The sequence below is a fragment of the Dioscorea cayenensis genome, chromosome 3 (assembly GCF_009730915.1).
Source record: "Dioscorea cayenensis subsp. rotundata cultivar TDr96_F1 chromosome 3, TDr96_F1_v2_PseudoChromosome.rev07_lg8_w22 25.fasta, whole genome shotgun sequence".
Taxonomy (NCBI): Eukaryota; Viridiplantae; Streptophyta; class Magnoliopsida; order Dioscoreales; family Dioscoreaceae; genus Dioscorea; species Dioscorea cayenensis.
This window is the reverse complement of record NC_052473.1, coordinates 5,448,361-5,474,294: the sequence shown is the minus strand read 5'-3', so window position 1 is coordinate 5,474,294 and position 25,934 is coordinate 5,448,361. Positions and strand designations below refer to the sequence as shown.

At 32.5% G+C, this 25,934-nt stretch overlaps 1 long non-coding RNA gene and 1 pseudogene across 1 annotated transcript; both read left to right on the top strand.

The window, feature by feature from the left end:
* The first annotated feature begins 568 nt into the window (after positions 1–568).
* LOC120249837 lies at positions 569–1,862 on the top strand (annotated as a pseudogene).
* Positions 1,863–3,078: 1,216 nt separating this feature from the next.
* LOC120256473 lies at positions 3,079–3,713 on the top strand. The gene is made up of 4 exons (XR_005535316.1): positions 3,079–3,153; positions 3,248–3,291; positions 3,384–3,470; positions 3,553–3,713. It is a non-coding gene; the product is annotated as an uncharacterized LOC120256473 (long non-coding RNA).
* Positions 3,714–25,934: the final 22,221 nt, after the last annotated feature.

Sequence of the window (25,934 nt, the reverse complement as noted above, 5' to 3'; positions counted from 1 at the left end):
GGCAGGAATATAGGTTGGATCAATCCTTTGTTAACACATCTTAATAAATGGTATTTTCTATTTTTTTTTCCTTATAAAGTGTCTAAGAGTGATATAGATCATCTAGAAGATGGTTAGAGATGGAGAAAATATGGGCAGAAGGCTATGAAAAATATCCCTTTTCCAAGGTGAGCATTTCTGTGTTCTTCTACTGCTTCAATTTAATTTTTTGTTCAATTTTCATGGTTAGCCTAACTTGTAATTGTATACAACTCATGGTGAAGTTGGATATTCTGTATATTTCACAAACAAATTTATTAATCTAGATTTCAAGTTTTAGTATTGATTCATTCTGCTTGGATATTGTTGGTCGAAATGGTTATATATTTTATAGAGTTATACGATTTCCTCTCCATTAAGTTTTAGGATAATCATATGATTACAGTAACAAACTATATATATGCCTCTTTTTGGTAATGACAGGCATGGCAATTAGAGAGAAATTAGAGAGAAGTTACAGACCAATCTTACTTGTGTTCTTTTATTTCTTCTCCTCTACCGTTTGGCCTTTTATTGATTTTTTGCGTTATGTATCACAGGATCAAAAGAAAGCACTTTCTCTCAAAATAGTAGTTTGAATAGAGCGGTTATTGGTGGTCCATTTAAGCTTTTTGATACGGATAATCGTGCTGTTACTGAGTCTGATCTTAGGGGAAAGTGGACCCTCATCTATTTTGGTTACACTTCCTGCCCAGATGTTGGGCCAGAGGAGGTCAGGAAGATGGCCAATGTCATCGACATCGTAGGTGAAATATCTCCTTGCAATGATTTGCTAACGCATTTCCTATTGCAAACAGCATATGATGTTTGTGGTGGATTGTCTTGAATCATTTTGAGATCATATCTTCTGTTGAACTGTATAGCCATTATGCATAATCATGCAAACTAATTAATGATGTGTTGGAAATGAGATTAATCTTGATGATTTCAAGAAAACAATCACCATACTGCTTATGTGTTTGAGCAAAAGCTAACGCAAATTCCTTTGATCCTTGATACTTTGTTAAACACCTGCATATACTTTGTTAGCTTTTGTATAATACTAATCTTTGGTGCCACTAAGTTGCACGGCATAACTTTATTAATGAAAAATTCAAGTCATGACTTGGAATCCCAAGAATAATGGTTGATTTCTTTGGAACTCCAGCATGTTGGGAAATATTTATGACATCCTCATTTTTTGAATGTTTTTTTTTTTCTTCTGATGGTGCTTACTTTTTCCTAGTATTATTGCATCTGAAAGTAGAGACTGCACACAATCTAGAGATCACACCAGTTTTTATTACTATTTATCCTCAACGTGATACTCCTGCACATCTCCGAGCTTACCTCAAAGGTTAGTTTCTGAAATATGTTTTCTACTCCCCTTTCGACACTGCATGGTAGGTCATTTTATCTAGTGCTTTTTGCAGAGTTTCATCCAAAAATAATAGGGATTAACAGGTCCAATCGATGCCATTAGACAGATAGCACAATAATACTTTGTCTTCTTGAAGAAAGTAGATGAAGAAGGCTCAAGATTATCTGGTCCAATGTTCCAAAAACATGTGTACTATTCTTTCGTTTACTTCAATTTAACAGATTTTTACTATTAGCCCTGCTTTCTTTTAACTTCTAAACTGACATGCTTGATGGCAGGTATCTGTTAGACCCAAATATGGATGTTGTGAGCTTTTTTGGGGCAGAGTATGCCCCAAAACAATTAGCAAATGAAATTGTAAAATCTTCATTTTCAAGCTTCTGTTTAAATACAAAGATTTTGAATGTATGTTTCGAGGGTCTTTTTACATGTCTAAATGATTTTCTTGTTTGAAAACATGACTATATGCTGATGGCTTGTGAAATTGGATAGAATCTAAGATTTCAAATAGTCATCTTGGTATATTTTCAGTGCCTAGTAGCCCTTTCTTGCTGCTGCTGTGAATTTTGGATAGAAAATTAGGTTTTTTTTCCCCAAATAGAATCTGTTTCTTTATGCCTTCCAACTGCTAGGTTTTAGGAAGTGGCTCTTAGATCAAAACCGTGGCCTGTGAAATCATTTCCTTAAGACTATTAATTTTTATTCTACCTTGTAGTATTAAGAAATTAATTTTCCTAATATTTTGTGCTTTTGTTTGTATGTTAAATTAAATCTCTAATTCAAGTGAACGGCTTTGCCTTTTCAAGCATTGACCGCAAATGATATTTGTCCAATCCTAGAGTTTTGAGTAACAAAGTTCATTTCCTGTGCAGATCTCAAGAACTATTTGGAGCCATGGCCATCTCGCCTAACCGTATAATGCCTAAGTTAATTTCATTCTCAGCTTGGATGCAATTCTCTTCCAAATTTAGTTGTAAGAATTCCAGTCTCATTATAACTCATGTAAGCTTTCATCTACCATTCCACAGATCATTAATTTTGTATTGCATTGTAATGTGACATATATCTAATCTAATCCATTGTACCCATCTATATCAGAATTTTCGTAGGATCAGTCATCAGTGGATCACTGAACCGGTTCTACCTTCACAAACAGATGCAACAACAATCAGAGTGGAAGGTGGGCCAGTGGAAATGATCCAAAGGATGAATGAATCCACTGCTCAAAAGGCTAAACCAATTATCTGGTGACAATCAAAGGCCCCTTTTTGAGTTGTATCTTTTGTGTGGTGCAACATATTCACATACTCTGAGTTGAGAACAACAACCAAGAATTTCCGCCTGGATCTCATTCTTGGAGAGGGTGGCTTTGGAAATTGGAATCATGTACAAAGGAAAAATTGATGACAATATCAGGCCTGACTTCCCTTCAACACAGGTTGCTGTCAAGGTGCTCAATAGATCGAGATGGCTTGCAGAGGGTGATAGGGAATGGCTTGCCAGTTCTTTCTTTTTAATTTACTTGTATATATGTATGTGCCTGTGAAATTATTTATTTATTTATTGGTTTCTTATCTATGTATCTTTATATTATAATGTGATGTGAGTTTCTGATTGATAGATCTGTCAATAATTCTATGTTTGATTTTGATTTTTTTGCATCTTGGAAACTACAACTCTTTTGAAGGGGTTACTACAGGGCTCACTTTGATCAGCTATTCAAGAAACTGGTAGTCTGGACATGAGTTTTGAAGGTAAATTTTATAATTCATTCAATCCACATTCAAATTTTTTTATCTTTAATACATGTAATATAAAGATAATTTACTGATGTGTGTAATGTTTCAGGCACAGTGAAAGTAGTTAAACCTTAGAGGCATATTGAAAATGAGGTACTTTTAAGATTTGAAATGAATTATATATAGTTAGTCATTTGATTCAACATGAACATCAATTTGATTTTCATTTCTGCCTATATATATAGAATATAGCTGCTAAAGTATCAAGTTCATTTGCTGGTACAAGAGAGAAGTGCTTGGGATGCAAGAAGACAGTTTATCCAATTGAAAGGGTAAAACAAAAAAAACACTATTAATTTGAAAATTTTATTAACACATGGTCTTCAATTGAAATTGAGTCCATTGTGTTGATAGGTTACTGTAAATGGGACTTGTTATCACAAGAGTTGCTTCAAGTGTAGCCATGGAGGTTGTGTAACACAGGTTGTGGAAGTTGAGGTGAATGGTATAAAGCAAAAGAGTGGAGTGCATATAAAAAAATGCAGGCATGGATTTGTTCTTACGGAATTGGATGTAGCTGAGTACCATGCACTACAAAAAAATTACAATTTAAAAACAGAATATTAGAAACGGAATTTATTCTGTTTGAAATTGCAACAGATTAGCAACGGAATAACAATCGTTTTAAATATGATTTTAATAACAACGGCTTACAAACGGACATTTAAAAATATGATTTATTAAAATTTTAAAAAATATCCGTTTCTAATCGGTTTCTAATAGAAAGGGACTAGAAACGGATTTAAAAATTAATATATTATTTAAATATCATTAAATATTAAAAAATATCCGTTTCTAATCCGTTTCTATTAGAAAGGGACTAAAAACGGATTTAAAAATTAATATATTATTTAAATAATATTAAATATTAAAAAAATATCCGTTTTTAATCCATTTCTAATAAAAAGGGACTACAAACGCATTTAAAAGTTAATATATTATTTAAATATCATTAAATATTAAAAAATATCCGTTTCTAATCCCTTTCTATTAGAAAGGGACTAGAAACGGATTTAAAAATTAATATATTATTTAAATAATATTAAATAGTAAAAAAATATCCGTTTCTAATCCGTTTCTAATAAAAAGGACTAGAAACGGATTTAAAAGTTAATATATTATTTAAATATCATTAAATATTAAAAAATATCCGTTTCTAATCCGTTTCTATTAGAAAGGGACTAGAAACGGATTTAAAAATTAATATATTATTTAAATAATATTAAATATTAAAAAAATATCCGTTTCTAATCCGTTTCTAATAAAAAGGGACTAGAAACGGATTTAAAAGTTAATATATTATTTAAATATCATTAAATATTAAAAAATATCCGTTTCTAATCCGTTTCTAATCCGTTTCTAATAAAAAGGGACTAGAAACGGATTTAAAGGTTAATATATTATTTATAAATCATTAAATATTAAAAAATATCCGTTTCTAATCCGTTTCTATTAGAAAGGGACTAGAAATGGATTTAAAAATTAATATATTATTCAAATATCATTTCTAATTAAAAGAGACGGATTTAAAAATTAATATATTATTGCTTGCTATTAATGTCATGTTATCATCTCAAATAATTGATACTTATTCAATCCAGTTCACATGAGAAATTATTTATATCGAAGTATTGAAATATTTGAAATGATTATAATTAGTTTAGGCTAAAATTTATCATATTTGATAAACTTTAGTTTTTCTTTCATAGAGTCTTATAAAATCATGTGCAAAATTATATATAAATAAATAAATTGAAAAAACTGTTTGATTTGATTAATAAGGTTAAATAAAAATCAATTTTAATCTTATGTCAAATAAAAATCTCTTCTCATTAATTAATGAAGAATAATAAGGTTGGAATGAACTCAGGTCATCTCAGAATGACTCCTATCGAGCAGTCTTGTTTCCTCCGATGAAATCCCGACAAATCTCGTCCCATTGATTTTGCTGCGTGTGGTGGAAAAATACAAGTAAAGCTTGCTTCTCTTCTTCATTTTGCCGCTCTTCAATCGATCCCTCGAAAGTATCCCCTGCGCCGCTGCACGCCCTGCAGATCTCCCTCTCCTTGCTTATCTCCGGGCGTGTTCTTCTTTGTCGGTGCCATCGGGATCGTCTTCGCCATTGTCGTGCTCCTTCGTCCCCCGCTGATGCGGGTTTCGGTGTTCCGGTGTGGGAGAGCCGAGGACACGCTTAGGAGCTTCCGGTCGAGATCTAGCGTTGGTGGCGGTGCTTTGGGTTGGAGGATCGGCCGAAAGCTGCCGGGCTTCGTCGGGGTGCTGACGGGGTTTGGATCCGCCGATCGTCGAGTCGCGGCTCGAGCACTTGGTTCCCTTCCCGATCCGGGAGGCTCTCAGCTCGGTACTTATTCTTCTTATTCTTCTTCTTCAATGCTTTGATTTTTGATTTTTTTCGAGTTAGGCTCTAGCTCTAGTATCTTTGAGGAGTTCGATCATTGAGGGAATTTTAGGGTTCTCATTCCTAGTGCTTGATTTCTCTATTGAAGAGTCGAGAATCCTAGTTCCCACCCCCTGCCTTTTATTTTTCCTCTCAAGTTGTTTGATGGATTGAAAAACCTAATTAGATACCCGGTTTCTACGAGCTTAAATAGCTAGAGTTGATGTGATTAGTACTATTGTAGAATTCTTGGTTGCTTTGGTTTGTTTCTTATTTTAGTATATTTTCTATTCGTGGATATATTGAAATTTGGGTATTGGTAATGCTCTTCTGATGATTATTTGTTTTTCCTTTTGATAGAACTAAAGGTGATCCCGTTATTACAGTTTGAGTATGTGGTGGCATTGTCGAGGAATGACAAGCCCAAAAAGGAACTCGGCAGGTCGTGCGCCCGATAGCTTAGTTGAGTTTCAGGGGCCGAGTATGTTCATTCTTGCCTCTTGTATTATAGGCTTCTTAGGTCTTTTACTGTTTTACATCTAATGCTTGTGCTATTTGTACATGCTCCTTTTCTCCTTATATTCGTAATTGGGGTGCTCGATTAATTGCTTCTTTTGTCTAAAGATTGTTGTGTGATGAAATTGGAACCAATGAAGATCTCACTGTCGTTATCTAAAAACCAATTATCTTTAGTTGTTGCGTAATATGTAGAATTGATTGCTTGGCCGAGTATGTGTCTTCTTGCCTTGTGCATTATATTCATCTTTATGACTTATATTGTTTTAAAGGCATGCTTGTTGATCAATATCATAGAGAATTTTGTGGTTTATCGAAAAATTCTGAATCATTATGGTTTTCCAAAAGCAAATAACTTTGAAATCTTATGCTTGTGCTACTTGTACGTTTTTCCTTTTTCTCATATTCGGCATGTTCAGTCAATAGCTTCTTACAGTATATGGACTGTCTTGTGATAAAATTAGAATCGACGAGATCTTGCAATTATTGTCTTAAACCAATGATCTTTACTTGTTGTTTTTGACTATTTTTGCATAGATAGCTTGGTTGGATTTTTTTAGGTCCAAGCATGTCCATTCTTGCCCAAATGCATTATCAACCTTATATATACTTCTATTTATGGCATGTAATTAGTGATAGCTCGGAGGCATTGATCTCCACCGGAGAGCTGATGTTTTACATACAACTCAGAATATGCTAACCAAGATCCACTTCCAGATTCGTATGTATTGTGCATGAAAATAAAAAGAAAGAGAATCATTCATGGAAAAAGTGACATATATGTTTTTACACTCGGTTTCACTCGGGTTGGAGGTGCAGAGGATGCAACTATATCATCTGGGTTGGAATTTTTTTATTTTTCACAAAAATACTTGGGATGAGTTATGATAATCTCCGAAATATATTTTTCCATGACATCATGCATAGTACCTCTCTAAGCTATGAAGTAAGAATTGTCACAATTATTTTTAACCCTCTCAAAGCTATGAAATATATTTTTCCATATGGCCACAACATCACTTGTATGGTGTATATCCTACTTGTCCTTCTCTCTGTAACCAAAACAAAACAAACTTGGCTGATTGTTTTCATTAAAACATGATCAACCTTGAAAATTGCTATTACTATTGCTATGTTGTGTGTCCAGGAAAGGGAAACATCTACATTTGGTGATGATGACTTAGAAGAGTTGGAGCCTTGGAGGAGGAGGATGTCTGATGCTGATCAGATATTGGATAAGCTAACAACCAGGAGGGGTGAACTTAATATATAAATATATATATATATATATATAAATATATATATTATAATACCAAATTAATATGTTATCACTTTGGAGGTTGAGGACAAATTTGTAAATTTGACTTCTAATTATTCATGAGTCATCAATAAAATTTTATTATTTTGAAATATTATTTGAATGAGTTCAATGTACAGCATATACTTTAAAGATTCATATATATATCATTGTAAAAAAAATCAAATAAAAAATAAAAATAATTTTTTAAAAAAAATCTAAACTCACGCCGGTTTAAGCTTGAACCGTCACCAAAAGGAAATTAACTTTATATTAATTCATTTGGTGGTGGTTATAAACTGCCTCAATTGTTTGAATTTGGCAGCCATCTGTAAAACCGCCGCGATTTCCGGTGTCTAGCCTCTTTATAATTTTGCGGCAATTATATAACCGTCTCAAATTGTCATAGACATTTAGCGGCAACTATTTTCGCAGTTTACCAAAACCACCGTGAATTACTCTGCCGACGTTGGTATACACGGCGGTTTTTTAACTGCCACGAACTTCATTTAGTAGCGGTTAGACTTTAAAATCGCCCCTTAAAAGCATGATTTCTTGTAGTGACTTTCACAACTTGCAATAAAAGATTTCTTGCACGTCTTTTATTTTGTTACTTAAATAAATAACAAAATCATAACCATGTAAAAATTCAAATTTTATCTTATTGTTCTTTCAATGAAGCTCATTTGGATCATGGTCGAGTATACAATTGCCCATTATTTTATATCATTTTGTCCACTGATTATGCATGTATTAGAGTTATATCTTGGAATTCAATGCTAAACATAGTGTGTTCTACATTCTTAAGCCTCTGGCAGGACTTAAAAAATATAGCAAACCAAAAGAAGTATTCTACATCCAAAATGAAGAAGATGGAGTTCTCTCGACACCAATTGAATAAAGATAAGGCAAATAGGATAGCTTATGAGCAACTTTACGGCCGTAAGCCTCTTCCGGAGAACCTTGCAAGCATGTTTATGGCCGTAAAGAGGAGTACACACCCAAATTAGAGGACCTTATGTGTAGGATTTACGCTTGTAAGTGTGACCATAAGGACCATCCAGAGAAGTTTACAAGTAGAACTTACGCCCGTAAGAGTGGTGGCAAGGGCAACACAAAAAGTTTATGGTCTAGCATTTACGGCCGTAAGCTAGACGTACTGTAACACAAGATAGAAGACCTTCCGGATGGGGCTTATGGTGATAAGTGTCCCCGTATAGCTCACAATTCATCATTCCCATCTCCTTACGGCCATGTCCTTACACCCGTAAGTAGCTCGTAAGCGATACAATAAAAATAGATTTGATGAGGATTTTTGGGCATCTTTGGTTCCAATTTGGAGGCGAGGCTAAGGGAAGAAGAGTGGCGAATCTCCAGGGCTTTGGAGGCGAATTTTAGGAGGAGATTCAACCCCATCATCTTGGTAAGGGAGATCGTAGCTATCAAGACTAGCTTGGCAGTGTTCACAAAAGATCTTTGGGTGTTTCTCAAGCGATCAACCTCCGGCACGATTGAGAATGGGGTTTTAATGCTTGTTTTATTCTCCCCTTATCTGGTAATTTGAATGCTTGCCCTCCTTTAATGGAGGGCTAATCTTATAGGTGTTTGGGTATAGCTAAACTCTAACATTGGTTGTGGATCCTTATGATTTAGCTGTTTTTTAATTACAATTCATGTTATTTGAATCTAATTGCGTGTTTGCATTGCTTGATTGATATCATGGTGAAAACCGTAGTTATCATATTTGATGTGCTTTGTGATGAGTAGAAATACCCACTTAGCATAGGCATAGTGCGATTAGAGGAGATTGTGAGTAAGTTTAGTAATGGGGTGCTTTGGAGAATTCTTCTCCCTCAATCCTCCCAAGTGGGTTAACAAGTCATTTCAGCGCACTTTGCAATCATGTGGAATAGATTTTAGGGGAAATCATATCTTTATTCTATATTCGGATTAGGGGTAATCTATTTACAAGAAGAATTACCTATTTAAAAAATTCTTGTTAACTCATATTGAGATTTCACAAAGTGTAAGACGATTGTGTGATGACTGTATCAACACTGTACCAATTTAGTTACTATTCATCCTTGCAAGAGGAGTTTAGTATAATTCAAGAAATCTCTCAGTTTAAATAGGATTGTATTTTTAGACAACCTTTGCCATGTACTTAACAAACCCTATAGGGATGCTATGCCCGGACACTACTTCTTTTCCTAATTACTCTGCACTTTTATTTTGATTTCTTGCTTTTATTTTATAATTCTTTTGCACAACATCACAACTTTGATTAGGCTAAATTTTTGGGATTAGGATTAGCATTAGTAATCTCAATCTTCCTTGTGGATTGATACCTTGCTTTCAAGCACACTTTACTACTTCATCAACACATACGCCTGTGTCTTTATCAAATCATAAGTCACTTTATTATCATAATAGGTAATGTATAAATATTAATATAAGTTATCTATTATAGGATCCTACAAAATATAATAACATATTATAGATATTCAATGAATTTAATTTTAACGTAACACATGATCTATAATTTGCGTAGGTGTAAGTGCAGAAAAGATGTTTATTTGTCTCACTTGGAAGAAGTGTTTATGTAAATAACATTTTTTATTTTTTTTCCCATGGCAAGGACAGTCATTATCAAAAATTAATTCTTATAACAGCTATATTATATATGTAAAAACAACGGCATTATTTCTCAAACTTTTCCATCAACACCGTGATGTTATAATATAGTCTTAGTTATTTTATTTATTATGTTATTGTATTAAATTAGATAAACTTAGATTCTAAATATCCGTATAATTTGAAATCACAATACTATATTTCATAAGCAATATGAGAAACAATTATTTGGATACATTGAAGTTCGCATCGTAAGGTTTGTATGACTATAAGCTATGTTATAGAAACTATGACTTTAGTACAATATTAATTTTCTTTGATTATTCTAGAAGCCTCTTCATCATCTTCATATTTTTAGTGTTTCAGTCACAATTTTTTACTATTAGTTTACACTAATAATTATTAAAAAACATAAAAAAAAAATAGATGCAAAGATTAAGGTTAATTTCATCAACTCTAATCCTAATACATTCTTATGATCTTTCCAAACATTATCTCTAATATTTGATTAACCAAAATTAAAAAATATTATTTCAAATTAAATATCTTCACTTGAATTATCCTCATCACTAACATTAAAATATTTAAGAATGAATGTTCAACCCTAGAGTAATAATATGCCATATTAATCAAGTTTGAATGCAACCAAATTGGAGAACAAGAGATTTAATCTTACTGTAATACTCTCAAAAAACAAATAGTCCAAAATGAAGACCTTAACTATAGAGTAAATGGTGCTAAAATCATGACTAATTGACAAATCGTCCCCAAACAACCATTTCTTTTGTATTATAGGCAAAATAATAGTTTATTACATTTATTTGCAAAGACAATGGGTAGATGCATCATTAAAGAAAACTAAGAATTTATAAACAATTTCCTACATAAAGAATATCCATTATATATTATGTATGGATCTTATGATATTATATGATTCTAGCAACTATCATATATATCTAATAACTCCTCTTTATGTAAAAACTTTATATGTGTATATATTTTAAAATACTAACCTTACTATATTATATTGTTATTAAATTTTATCTAAATTTAGTAACCCTAATTTATGAAAAACTATCTATTTATATATTTACACATTTCATGCAGGTTTAGCGCAAGCTGCCCTACTAGTAAGAAACTAATTTCATATTGATAACCTTGACAAGGAATAGATTATCATTTTAGCTTGACCACTGTTTTATCAAATTAGGGTTAGACTTAAACAACTTTGTAAATAACCCTTTTTGTCTATATCATTTTAAAAACTTTATCTTAATACTATTCGATTAATGTTGTATTTTTTAAATAAAAAATTATATATATATATATGGCAGACATATTTATAATAAGTTTTTTTTTCTAAAAAATCAAAAAAGCTTTGTTTATACCAATTGTTTATAGGTTTTATTGATAAAAAAATAGATATAACTCACTTTAGCATGATCCTGGTCAAACTAAGTTTTGATATTGGTATACGAGAAAACTAAATTATTAATATATATTAATGAAAATGGTTATTAATTTTAAAATATTTTATTTAATTATCATTAATTAAATGAAATTTTAGTCAACTTAAATAGAAGTTTTCTATATTAATTAATTTTCAATAATTGTTCCATGAACACTCACTCCTGCTATCCAATATAGGTTTACAATTCAAGAATTTTAAACCAAAAATTTACAATTTTTGTATAACTAACCAGTTCAAAAAAACAGAAACCAAATTAGTGAATTAAATTCTTGCAACTTCAGTCAATTGTTGAGATCATCAAATAAACATAAATTCAAGGATTCATTCATCAACCAAGTTGAAACAAATTAATCACAAATAAATCACGGGGGCATAGACTTTAGTCCCCAAAACCAATCCCACCCTTTACCAAAATATACACTTATTTATAAGTTTATCAAACTCCGCACATTTTAGCATTTGCTTATCCTTAATTAAACAAAACCAATAAAAATAATAAAAATAAGTGCTTAATTTCAATAATGTGGCATCTCAAAAGTCAAGAAAACACTATTAAGCAGATCATGAAACCTCAAACAAAAAAATAATAGATACTGTGTTCAACCTCTTCCTACTTCATCCTCCTTTAACTTAGATTGGGTTTTGCAACTGAGGACTTATTAACCTCCTAAGATAAAAGGTTTGTTTCTTAATTTCAAAATTGGGAGGCAGCTACACACAACCCTTGAAGTAACCATTTCTCCTGATAGGCCTCCTAGAGTGGCTTTCATGCTTTATGAGTGGTAGCTCTTCTGATCATCTTCTACCTAAATAGTAACTTTCACTCAACCTGAGAGTTAGTCCTCTTTCCTGGTAGGGCATACACGGTATTCAATTTCTAGGAGTAGCTACACAATTCAAAGATGGTAGGTTTTTTTGTTCTCGTAGTTACAAAAAACATTCTCTAATTAAGTGTTTGGAAAACTATATAAGAAAAGATGAGTGCTCAAAATTATGCAAATGAACTAAGAATAAAGTTAACTAATGATTAACAGGCATAACATACACTTATTTCATATTAATTTCATATATTTTGATTGATAAAATGCTCATAATTATATTTTGTGTTTTGTAGAATATATTACAAATTTTGTGTTAAAGTAAGCTTAAAAGTGGAGTTTTAATAAGAAAAGGAATAAGACTACAAATTTTACAAATTTATGGAGACCTATTGGAAAAGAAAAAGAAGATGTTTTAAGCTTAAAGTGTGAGCATGTCTTATGTAACATGAAGGTTGCTGAGCATAGGCGTTAAATTAAGTGGTTGTAGTCCAATATTTGATACCCAATCTTGGTTCTATTTTATTTAGGAGTTTTATTTAAAAACTACTTATCTCAAAAGGGTTAAGATAGGATTATTAAGGTTATTATTTATTTTATATTTTAGTTTGGTTTAAATAAGTAGGATAAGTTTTGTTTTTGTTTTAATTTTTTGATATTTTTTTGATATTTTTTTTATAAAAGGAGACCAACACAAGGAAGAGGGGATCATCAAATTATTAGTCAAGTAATCTTTCATCTTCCTCTTCACAATGTTTTCTTCAAAGACCATGTGCAACTAAATTCTCTTTCTAGTTCAAGGAAATTTAGAACTTGATTCATCAATAATTGTGAGATCTTATTGTTTTTCCTTTACTCTTTTATTCTTTAATATTATATCTTCTGAGCCTACTGAAAATATTGTTTTGTTGGTTAATGCAAAACAACCTATTGCTCAATTATCAAGATAATATATTACTAATTAGAACATTAAATATGTAATTGTTTAATTGTTCTAATAATTAGTGATGAAATAACATAGTTCAATTCAAGGTAATCTAGTTATGTTATGTAGATATATAATCTAGTATAAATAAATGGAGCTTGTGTATTTGTTTGCTAGAATCAATAGTCTCTCACTAAAATTAATGCTATCATAGATTAAATCCTAAGAGCTTGTTTAGGGTTGTTGATTGATAAAAGAAATGATCAAAGATCTTGTTTTGGTTTTCAAGATAAGGAGAGATGGCATTGTTAGAGCTTGTTAATTACCATAACCAATTTATTAAAGAATAAAAGAGTCTATCTTTGCATCAATGATCAGTTCAATGAATCAATACTTCAATTATAACTTGAAGTAGATATTAATGATTATTGAATTCTAGTAATTTAATTTTTCGCTTATTTATTTTGTCTTATTTCAATTTCAATTTCAAAACTCCCTCACCTTTTTTCTTTGTTTTGCTAACTTCATAAAAGGAAAAAGAAGAAAATTAAGCTTTATCAATCCTTGTGTATTTGACCCTTCTACCATTATACGCAATTTATTTAAGTTAATGGAGCAAGATTAATTCTGTTGGATTTGATACCCACCACTAATAGTTAAAGCATTAAATAACTACTCAACACATGTCATTATTCTAAAAGATGAGGCTTCTACCAAACACTATCACAAGCCTTCATAGGTCACACTAAGTATATAGCCATAGATAAAATCCTAAACCCCTCCCTCATATTTAAAATCATACAATGTATGTGACAAAGTACACACATAAAAAAAATAAAACAATAAAAAATGAATAAAGGGTGGTACAAACAAGAAAATTGATGCTTCCCCAGTTCATAGGGAGACAAATCGAAGCATTGAAGCTCGAACATGACCATGGGTCACTCCTATTGGTTGTATTATGGGGTCATGACCAGTTGTTCTATGAGGATGCATGGTTGTCACTTGAACAAAACTCTATCTTATTACATTCAAATACACTTCCAAACGTAGAAAGATTTAATATAGCTCAAGAAAAAGAAATAATAATAATAATAATAATAATAATAATAATAATAATAATAATAATAATAATAATAATAATAATAAAACAACTAGTATAAAACTAAAGAAAGCAAAATAGAAGGTCAACAAGGTTCAACCCTTACTGACCAAAATGAAGCACAAACCTAATAATGAAATCATAACAAAATACGACATAAAAAGAAAAACAGACAAAATAAAGTAATGTTGCTCCTTAAGTAGTAGGCTCCTCTGGTGCTAGTGTTGGATCCTTCTTCACTGGGATAGGGCATTGGTGGATGCAGCAGGAAATGATGGCAGCAGGCAAAGCAATGTAGCTTAAGACCATCATGATTTGAGTGATGCTTAACCTAGTGCTTGAGCCTCTCTACCACTGATTATCAATAAGAGCCCACTACTCCTTTTCTGCAACTACTCAACCTAGTGTTTGAGTGATACATGGCGATCTTGTAATAAAGTGTGCTAAAGAGAAAAGTATTGATCCTTACGGAAAATAGAGTCTCCTAGTACTAGTCCTTAATCCCAAAACAAGCCTACTCAAAGTTGTGTGATGTAAAAAAAAAAAAAAGGAAAACAAAACAAAAATCAAAGGTACTAAAATGAATATGGCTAAGTAAGCAAAAGGGGGGGAGGGGCAGGCATAGACTCCCTCTAGGATTTTGTAAGTCTAGAACAAAGGTTGAAAGTTAGCAAACCTATTTGAATAGAGAGAAATCCTAAAATATACTATCCCTTTTCTCAAGATGAAAAGTAACTGATCCAATACGGTGCTTATACATACAACCTCATAATCGCATTGCACTCTATGAAATCTTAACAAGAATCAACAAGAATTTAAAGTATAGACAACCCTTCTCTTGAAGTGATTACCTCTAATCCCATATAAAGTAGAAATGAGATCTCTCTTTAGATCTACTCTCTATGATCTCAAAGAGTATGGAATTGCTTTCCAATTCACTCAGGAAGATTGTGGGAGGAGAACTCTTGACTCCAAAGTACCATATCTCTAGCCTTATTCACAAATCCCCTTCAATCACGGCTTGCCTATGCTAGGTGGTTCTCTCGACTCGTCACACAAGCATATCATACATGAAACTAGGGCTTTCGCCTCAATAGTATTCAATACAAGAAGAACATGAGATTGAATTCAAACATTAAGGATTGCAATTAGAAATCAAAGTAAAGTATGAAAGATCCACAACTAACGTCAATAAAATCTAACCCTAGAGTTCATCTATGCCCAAAAACCTACAAAATTAGTTCTCCATCAAGGGAGAACAATCATACAATTCACAAGAGACAACAAAAATCATTGAAAGCATTAAAACCCCTTTCCACTTGTGCCTGTTGAGATTACCGAAGTACTTCCCCCTATATCTTCGACAAACTCCGCCAAGATGCTCCTTGACATCTCAATCCCCCTCCTTCAAGGTAGGTAAGCCTCTTTGCCTTGATGATTTCCCCTAAAAGATCTGGAGAAAATTCCCCCTTCTTTCCCAAAGCTTGGTCATCAAAAGATCCATTCAAAACCCTCATTAGAATCATTTATACCTACCCGCTTACGGCCTGCTTTCCAGCATAAAAATGAGGCCGTAAGGATCTAAAGATGATGGGTTTTGTGCCTTACGGGTTGACTTACGGCCGTAAGAGATAAGCTATAATCTTCTCTGGATTATGCTTGCGACTACCCTTACAGGTGTATGTACTCCCTATAAGCTCCTTTTGATAGCCCTTACAATCTAGCTTACGAGCATAAGTGCTACCCGTGAGGCTCTCGGTTTGATCCTTATGCCCTCCCTTACAGGTATAAGCATGGACGTAAAATTCTCTGCTTGAGGCTTATAGCCGTAAGCATGACCATAAGGTGTCCACAGGTGGTTCTATCTGCCATGTTCTTAAGTTGTTGATGCTGAGAGAGTTCCATCTTCCTCGTTTTTAGCTCTTTCTTGGTTCTTTTAGCTCTTTCTCATCCTTTAGCACTTTCCAATACCTAAGAATATAATTTTCACCATATTTAGCATTATCTTCCATAATAATACTCTAATACACACTAAATAAGTGTACAAATTGATATTAAATAACACATAAATGTACACCTATCATTGAGCCTCTCTAACCACTATGAGATCATAGTGGAGATGCCTTTATAGCATTAAGAGTTGGAAATGTCAATGTCAGGGCAGCTGGTGATGTTGGTGCTAGAGATGGTGGTGTGGATATAGCTAGGGATCGGGAAACACTGAGTCATCCTCATCACTCTTCTACTCTGACTCAAAAGTGTTGATAAGCAAGTGTTTGGCATCCATAAGGTTCATGTACCTGATTATACCTATGGCACATAGGGTATTAATATCCAACGGAACTGTGCATCCTACATTCTAAATATACAATTCCCTCAATAAATTCCATCCCCCAAACTAACCTAATGATGTATGGCCCTGCGAATGGCACCCCTATCCCTACTATTTCTTTTTAGATTGCTGGTTACTACATACCTCAAGTGCAGTGTGACTCACTTGATCATGTTGGGGATAAAGAGGATATCCAAGTAGACCATAACTCCTATACTATCTCCTTGTCTAGTTTAAGTCCTGCTTAAAATGCATGCATGTATTAATAAGTTGGATAACGGAGTTAGAAGTCCTTTGATAATACCTACTTGTAATGAAGGCCCTTGGCAATCCTCATCCAGTAGATACTCGGAGTCATGTGTAAGTGTAGTGGACCGGTAGCTATGCAAAAGACCAATATGTAAAAATTTATAACTACTTGGGAGAGCTTAGATATACCAATATAGGAACCTCTACAATTTGTTTCCTGGAGTGTAGATTGTTCTTGAGGATGTATGTTTGGCTACAAGCTTGCAAAGATGCGTTCAACTCTACTTATAGGCATATTATTAGCCTTGATGAATGCTTCTTGAAAGGTTACTACAACAGACATTTAAATGTGGCTATGGTATGATTGCAATGATCCTTTTTTGTTTGGTTGATGTTGAAAGTGGGAATTCATGGTGATACTTCATTTAGTTGCTATAAAAGAATTTTGAGATGGCTAACTTATACCCACTAATCATTCATGTCAGACAAACAGAAGATATATAATTTTCTTTTCTTGTTTGTTTTCTAATTATTTAACTTTAAGTTGCATTGTTGTAGTAGTATTAGTTATTGAACTCAAGCTATGTAGGGACTTATGGATGGTTTGTTGGAGTTAGTGCTAAATACTGAGCATAGAAGTTGTGTTAGGCATTTGTATACCAACTTCAAGTCTCGACATACTAATAAAGGGAAAGCATTGAAGGATGTCCTATAGAAATCTACTAAAGAAAACTACTTGAAAGAGTATGATGATGCAATGAAGGAAATGAGGACTTTATCAGAGCCTGCCCAAAATTGGAGACTAAAGGTATTGGTCCAAGGCATATTATTCTACAATAACCAAGTGTGAAATGCTATTGAATAACCTATGTGAGTGCTTCAATAAGTACATCTTGGAGGCAAGGGGAAGGCCTATGTTAACTATGATAGAGATTATAAGGACCAAGGCGATGTAGAGGATTACAATAAAAAGAGAAATAGCTGAGAAGTACAAAGTTCTACCCTGAAATTAAATGGAAAGTTGACAATATCATTGAAGAATATAGTAAAAAGTACCATGTTCCTATGGGCCAACAAATCAACATGTGGTTGACTTAGAGGTTCACAATTATTTCTGTAGAAAATGGGATCTTGCTAATATTCCCTTAGTCATGTAGTGCTAGTGCTGTTTACTATTGAAGAAAGCCCTAAATAGAATGTCCACCCATGCAACCATAAGGAAACACAGGTGCAAATTTATTCTCAGTTCATTCAACCTATTAAAGGCCTATCCTCCCATGTTGAGAAGGCTTCAGATCACATAAGAATACAAGGAAGGAAGTAGATGGAAAAAGTGGAAACCAATCCAAGGTTTCCAAGAAAAGAGTGCAAGTGACCTGAAAAAATGTGGGCAGTCAGGGCATAATGTTAGGACATGTAAAGGAGAAGTTGGTGCTAACAATGGACTGTCTAAATTAGTTGTAAGTACTATACTCCTTCTTTATAGGTTGATTACAATGCACATTATGCTTTATTAATTACCAAAGATAAGATGTGTTGCTATATATTTTTTCTAGTTAAGAAGAGCTGGTGGAATGACTGCAAGGTTAGTTGTGAATCTGCCTCGATCAGAAAGGGCACAACTCGGTGCAATGCAAGAGGTACGTAACCCTGTGGTAGGTAATACCTTTTTTTAACTCAGATACCTACTCTAAGAAGACAAAGCAGCTTAAATCAACCACCTGCAGTGAACTATTAGGTGAATCCCTAATGTAAATTTATTATTCTAGAACCTTCATTTTTTTTTTTTGGTCTTAATGATTTTCAACATTGATGATTCGTATTCTTTGGCAGTGTTTATAGAGTTCACAAGTTAAAATTCATGAGAGATGACATTTTTTTTTCTTCGTTACTAAGGGGTAGTTTGGTTATCTATAAGTATCTATAATATAAATGGTTTTACATGCAAAATGCTATTTACTTTACTATGAAATGATTTTTACATATAAAAAGGTTTTACAATTTGGGAAACTTTGCAGCATTTCAACTTACAGCAAATTTTGTTGTAAGTTGAAATGCTACAAAACATTTGGGTTAAAGTCACCATTCTCCACTCTCCATACTATACATTAAAACCATAGTAAAACTACCAACCCCATCAATATCTCTTGCCAAGCTTGCACTCAAGCAATCCCCGCCAAATTGCTAGCATCGCCCTATCTCGAACTGCCTTTTACTACAATCCTGATCTCTCTTTGTCCTTCTCTTCTTTGCAAGACCAAGAGAAATTAAAGAAGGCAAGTCTCTCTATAGTTGAGAACTTCTTTTTCTGGATCACTTCACCTACTTTTCTTAGTCTCTCTAGATTTGAGCAATTAAAGCAGAATTTTGTTAATTACCTTTTGGACTAAAGCTGTTTTATTTTTGTTTAATTTACTATTAGACTAGGCTTGCTTATATTTCAATTTTATGTTACCTTTAACTTGCTTGCTTTTGGTGTATGGGTTTTCTTGATTCCTAGTTCAAGATGTTGCTCTTTCGCCTTAGATTAGTAAAGTACTTGGAACTCTTGGCTGGAAATCAAGACTTTTGCAGCTAATTCTAAAGTTTTGTAAATAACTAGAGTTTCTTATATGCCCTCCAAATCTACTTCTTTTTTTAATTCTTTTTATATTCAGGTGACTTTAATATTTCCATTAAACTATACCTTATGATATGTACTATATTAGTGATTTCTATCTTAGGAAGGTGCTTGTCTATCATATGAAACCATTTCTCTTAAACATTGATTTACTCGTCGAACTTTTCATGGGAGACATAATTATGTAATGTCTAATTTTTTATCTGAAACAGTTAGAGATGTTCTTATTGGTGGTTGTGAGAGGAATTACCTCTAGTTGTGGTATAGTTTTTAAGTTTTGCTTTTTCAAATTATTGTTGAGACAAAAACATTACCATTTATTTAGGAACATTACTAATTTTTATTTTTGTTAACTTTCCTAACTTGCATTTATTTGATGTGCATCTAAATTCTAATAAATCCATAGTATATGCTAGACAAAACATTTTACTTGGTGTGGTAAAATTTATAAGGTCTCTTTTTGTCACAAATATACTGTAAATGCTCATAATTGCTCATATATATATATATATATATATATATGCATATACAAAAATCAATGCATTATAAGACTAGTATAACTTAGAAATTTGATGGGGTTGCATATTTGCATACCCATGAAGTCAGATAATAATACATACCAAAGGAGGGGTTGCATTCAGAATAAGAGATATGACAAAGAACTAAAAAAAAAAATTAGATATTTTAACCATGATATGCACGACAGGAATAGTGCAATGATATTTAATGGAAATAGTTGGATTGCTTAGCCAAAACAATAATTCTAGTAATTGCTTTCAAATGGATAATTGCTTTCTATATCATATACTTACTATTTCTTATTTATATATTCATGTCCAAATTCCACAACAAAATAATTTTTCCATTAATTAAAGTTATAGATGAGTTGTAGATGGAGTACTATACTTGACTTCTAGATGATTAGTGAAGCACACGAAAGTTACTCTTTATTGTATTGATTTTAACTTATTTTATTTAATGACTATTGCAATACAACTTATAGATGAAATCAAATTCTTCAAATGAATATGGTGCAATTGCCTCCGCTTTGTTTGCACTATTGTTGTTTTAATGTGGTTTAGAAGAAGAAGACTTACTTTGCAATGGGAGTCATATTACAGTAGGGATGCACAATACACAAAGTATATTTCAAGAATAATAAATAGCTCCAATAAAGCTATTATATCCATGTTGAGAATAAAAATAGCATAATTTTTTGGAATATGTGATCTATTAAAAGCGAAAGGAGTGTTATACAATATTTTATATGTAAGTGTAGAAAAGCAAGTGGCTATGTTCCTTTTCACACTGTTGGTCATGATGTGTGAAATAGGGTCGTTGGAGTTAATTTTCCATGATGAGGAGAAACTGTTAGCCAATATTTCAACCATATCGTATATGCTATTGGAGAACTTCGGGCGAATTAATCTAACCACCTAACATGGCCACCGGTCCATTTATCATAACAAATCCAAGGTTTATGTCATATTCTAGATAAGAAATTTAGAATTAACTTTAACTAATTTTTTCTAACTAAATAATGTATGGTTTTTATAATTTTTCATTAATTCATATGATTAATTGTATTGGAGCACTTGATAATACACATATTCACACATCTGTTCCAAACGATATTGTAACGCATTTTCATGGGAAAAACCCTTATACCACTCAAAATGTATTAGCTGCAATCAATTTTGAAATAAGATTTACATATGTACTAGCTGGTTGGGAATGTTCAACATATGATGCATTTATCCTTCTGAATGTTCTGGAAAGAGAAGATGGGCTTGTAATGATTGAAGGTTTTTTATCATTATATCAAAATTAGAATAGTTAAACTTATACAATTGTGTTATAGGTTGTTCCTGTTTTGCATAGGTAAATATTTCCTCGTAGACACTGGATACTCCCCAAGACTAGGTTTTATATCACCATTTCATGGTGTTCAATACCATCTCAAGAAATTTAGTGCACGAACTCCATCAAATAGCAAGGAATTATTTAATTATAGACATTCTTCTTTGTGAACTTCAATTAAAAATTGAGCCTTTGGAGCTTTGAAAAATTTGTTCAAAATTCTAACATCTAGACCATTTTTTTTTCTTTTAAAACACAAATAGATATTGTCATTGCGTATTGTATTCCTCATAATTATATTTTACAAAGAGGTAATGATGTGTACATACCAAATCTTGAAGATTAGGAACCAAATCCAAATATACTCGAGATGAGAACACAAGCCCAAGTCTGTGAAGAAATGAAAGAATGGTTATTAATACAAGAATGACATGTGAAGTAATAGATGAAACTAGCTTCCTATGTTTTTTTAGTAACAAATTTTGTGTAGCTTATGGACCACTATATGTTTATAAATTTTGTTTTTTGATTGTAGGGAAAAAATCATCGGATGGAAACTTGTTTTTGTAATATGTCCGTATATAATTTATTGAATATTTCCTTACATTTCAAAATGAGTTTGGTATCTCTTTGAATTTATTAAATATTTCCAATTTCAAAATAATTACTTCAATTCTAACCATGTATTATAGATGGAGTCTCAAAACTTGACACCTGAAGGCCATGACTCTGTTGAAAGGAAAACATCAACTAATTTCTAATGGACAACTATCATGATGTCATTCATGTTGACAACTTTAGTTGAGCAAAAAAATCTTGGGCTTAAATTTGACAAGGGATTTAAAAGTGTTGCTATTAATACCTCTGCTAGAGCTATTAGTGAAAGGTTTTACTTGGCAGTAAGTGACACACATGTCTTCAATCATCTTAGGTATGTAAGAAAAAATATGGCTAATAATTAAGAAGATCAAGAATTTAAGTGGTGTGTCATAGGATGATGTAGAGAAGAAAATAATCATGGGAAAGGAGGAATACCAAATATATGTACATACAAGTAGTAAGTTAGATTTTATTGTTAATATTTTGTGTAATATTTGTGCATTAACTCTACTTAGAGAATATATATATTTATGTTTGTTTGTGCACCCTAGAAAAGAGATTTATATTAATAAGCCAATTCAAGTCTATAAGAAGATGATCAAGCAAAGGGATCCTTTGCAAGAATAGCTTCTCAAAGCTCTAGAAGCCTAAGTGTACAAATGGAACCACCACCAATATAGCTAATAATCAATCTTGATAACCAAACCCAAAGCTTTGATGCTTTTGATGGCATTTTACCTACTCAACCTTCTACTAACGACACACTAACAAGCTTCACTTCCAAAGCCAGGAAGGGTAAAAAGCAAGGAAAATGTGCTAATTAGGCAGAGCAAGAAATCATGCAAAATGTTGAGCATCAATTGGGAAGAATTGCAAATTCATTAAAAGCAAACAAGAGCCAATTTATTGCTAATCAATTGTTTGAGGAGATCATGACCTTGAGTGGTCACTATACCAAATAGATCTTGGATGAGAATATGAATATTTGCTTAAAAACATTTCTTTAGCAAATAGGCTTATGAATGATGAGTGCAATTTATATCATGTTTTACTTACTCCCAAGTCATACTTTTGCTCATCTTTTGACACTTTTTGGATATATATATATATATATATATCGGGATTTTAGGGTTCAGAGCTAATAGGAGTGATATCGAGAGGAAAATCAACCAAAAAATGTATATTTTTCTAAGTGTCCAAGCCAAACACGGACAGAGCAAAGTCGTGCTCTCTGGCTGTGATTATTGATGTCTAAATGATGCCTGAGTAGCTCGCCATAATGGGGGTTCTTCCAAGGATAGCATAGTCATGCTCCCTCCCTGTGATTATCACTGTATTGGAGCCCCATATGCTCACAGGGGAAGCACGGTTTACGTGCTCCTTACACGGGCAGAGCACAATTGTGCTCTCCCTGTGATTTTCTCTGAAGGACACTTAGCCGATTCGCTCAGAGGTCCCAAGAAGAGCATGGTCTGAGCACGACCATGCTCAGACCATGTTGAGCTCGAAAAGTATTTTTTATCTCCCAAATCTAGGTTTTTGAAGGGGAGCTTGGCCGAGGGTTTTCTTCTCCAACTTCAGGTGATCATCCAGAGGATGATCACCTTTCACCACATTGTCTAAGGAGATCAAGGTTGAGTTGGAGGCACTACAGAAGTGGAGTTAGCTCATCCATGAAGCTCTTGAAACACAACTAAGGAGAATTTGTAAAAGGGGAAAGTCATGATTTCTCACCTTAGTGCATTCATTTCTTCTTCTCAGTTGTACGAATTCATAAGGGGCTAACCATTCCACGATGCCTCAGGGTGTTGAACTATGTTGCTTGGTGTACTTTGAATTTCTTCTTCTCAGTTGTACATAATGCAAAAATTTTAAGATCATTAATAAGGCTATAGAACAAATGCAAGCTAGAATTATTTTTAAGAGAAAAATAAAAACTAAAGAAAAAATTTACAAATATCTGTCTCATTAATAAGGCTATAGAACAAAGGCAAGCTAGAATTATTTTTAAGAGAAAAATAAAAACTAAAGAAAAAATTTACAAATATCTGCCTAAAAACACCAAACTAAATTTTTAATGCAAAAATCAAGGAAAATGGCAAATATTTCTATAACAATTAACCCGTCGGCACCCTCTTCCCCCACCGGAACCCTAATCCCCACTGGAAGCCTACCCTACTTGTGCCTATGTCAATAAAATATATGAAATCTTGCATTATTTAGACATATGCTGAAAATAATTTTGGTACATATCAAATTAACATAAACAATTTTTATTACTTGATATTAAATCAACTATTAAATAAATATAAAAAATGAATTGCATGAATATATAAAAATATATGCAATAAATTAAAATTACCTTAGAAATTCAACAAGTGCAAAATCTTCCGATGTGTATACACCCAATACTCTTAAATAACTAGTATGAATAATAGAGTTTTTCTTCTAGATTTGTTTTTATAGAAATATTTGAGTAATATGATAGCCAAAAAGCAATTAGATAAATTAAAATTTAAAAATATATAATAATCTCTAAATCATTAGTAAATTTGAACGTATTAATTTTTATAATTAAAATCATGTCTACCATAAATTATGGTTAAATAAAAGGATAGAATCGATTTATATAATATCATATAATATAATATAATATAATTATATATACACTAAATGAAACCCTAAAAGCAAATTCAAAAGAGAAAGGGGAGGAGAGAGAGAGAGAGAGAGAGATAGAGAGACATACCAACTTAAATCACCAAGAATAAGGTTTTGGAGGCTCTAATACCTCAAGAAATCTAAAAACTTGTGAAGAAAATGAAGAAGAGTAAAGGTTAAGGGCTTGGAGGACTTCTCTTGCATTTGCCCATAGACCAAAACTTACCTTTTTGAATGGGAGAAATATTTTTTTTTATTATTAAAATTTGCGACATATTTTTGCGACAATAATTTATCGTCGTACTGATGTGTCGCAATCATCGTCATAAACCCGATTTCATATGCGACAAATTTTGCGATATGGTTTTGCGATGCTCAAAAAAATCGTTGCGAATAATGTGTCATAATCTATGTCGCAGATCAAATGCATCGCTAAGTGCCACATTTTGCGACAACGCTTTGCGATGTCGATAGATCGTTGCAAATAATGTGTTGCGACCGGTGTCATGAAAACTGCTCGCAAACCATTACATGGTAGGTACAAAACTTTTGCGACAAAATTAGCGACATTTTTGCATGGTCATTTTTGCGGACGTAATTTGGTTAAATTTTGCAACGTTTTTTGGTTTTTGTCACAAATGGTTGCAATTTGTGTCGCAAATCGGCGACACATTTATGGGTCGCAAATATATGTGTCGCAAATAGCATTTTTTCTTGTAGTGTTAGCAACTTCAGGGGAAAAAAAAATCTGACTTTTATGTACATTCCAAAACTTCATTATCCAACCTAAACCAACACGATAACTGATCAGATATATTGAAAGATACAGATAGTGGGAAAGTTCAATTGTTATAAGTAAACCATCTAATTTACGCAAAGAGTAATGTATTGGAGGGAATGACTTTGCTTCAATGTCCAAAATACTAGTAAAATAGATCATTGTGAATCATATATGATTTTAATATGAGATACTAATGTCATACTGATAAACTGGACAAGATATAGATGATCATGGCCACCATTTTATATTATTAGGGTTAGACTTAAATATCCTAATTAATAAAATTTTTGTATATATCATTTATTAAAACAACATTATCCCAAGACAGTGATATCACTAGTATTTTTTTTCCCAAACTAAATAAAATAAAATTATATGTATTATTGCAGGCATAGTTATAAATTTATAATTAAAAGTTTGGAAACACCAGACAAGGTTACTGGGAATTGTTCTAGAGAGTTGAAAACTTTCTTTTTAA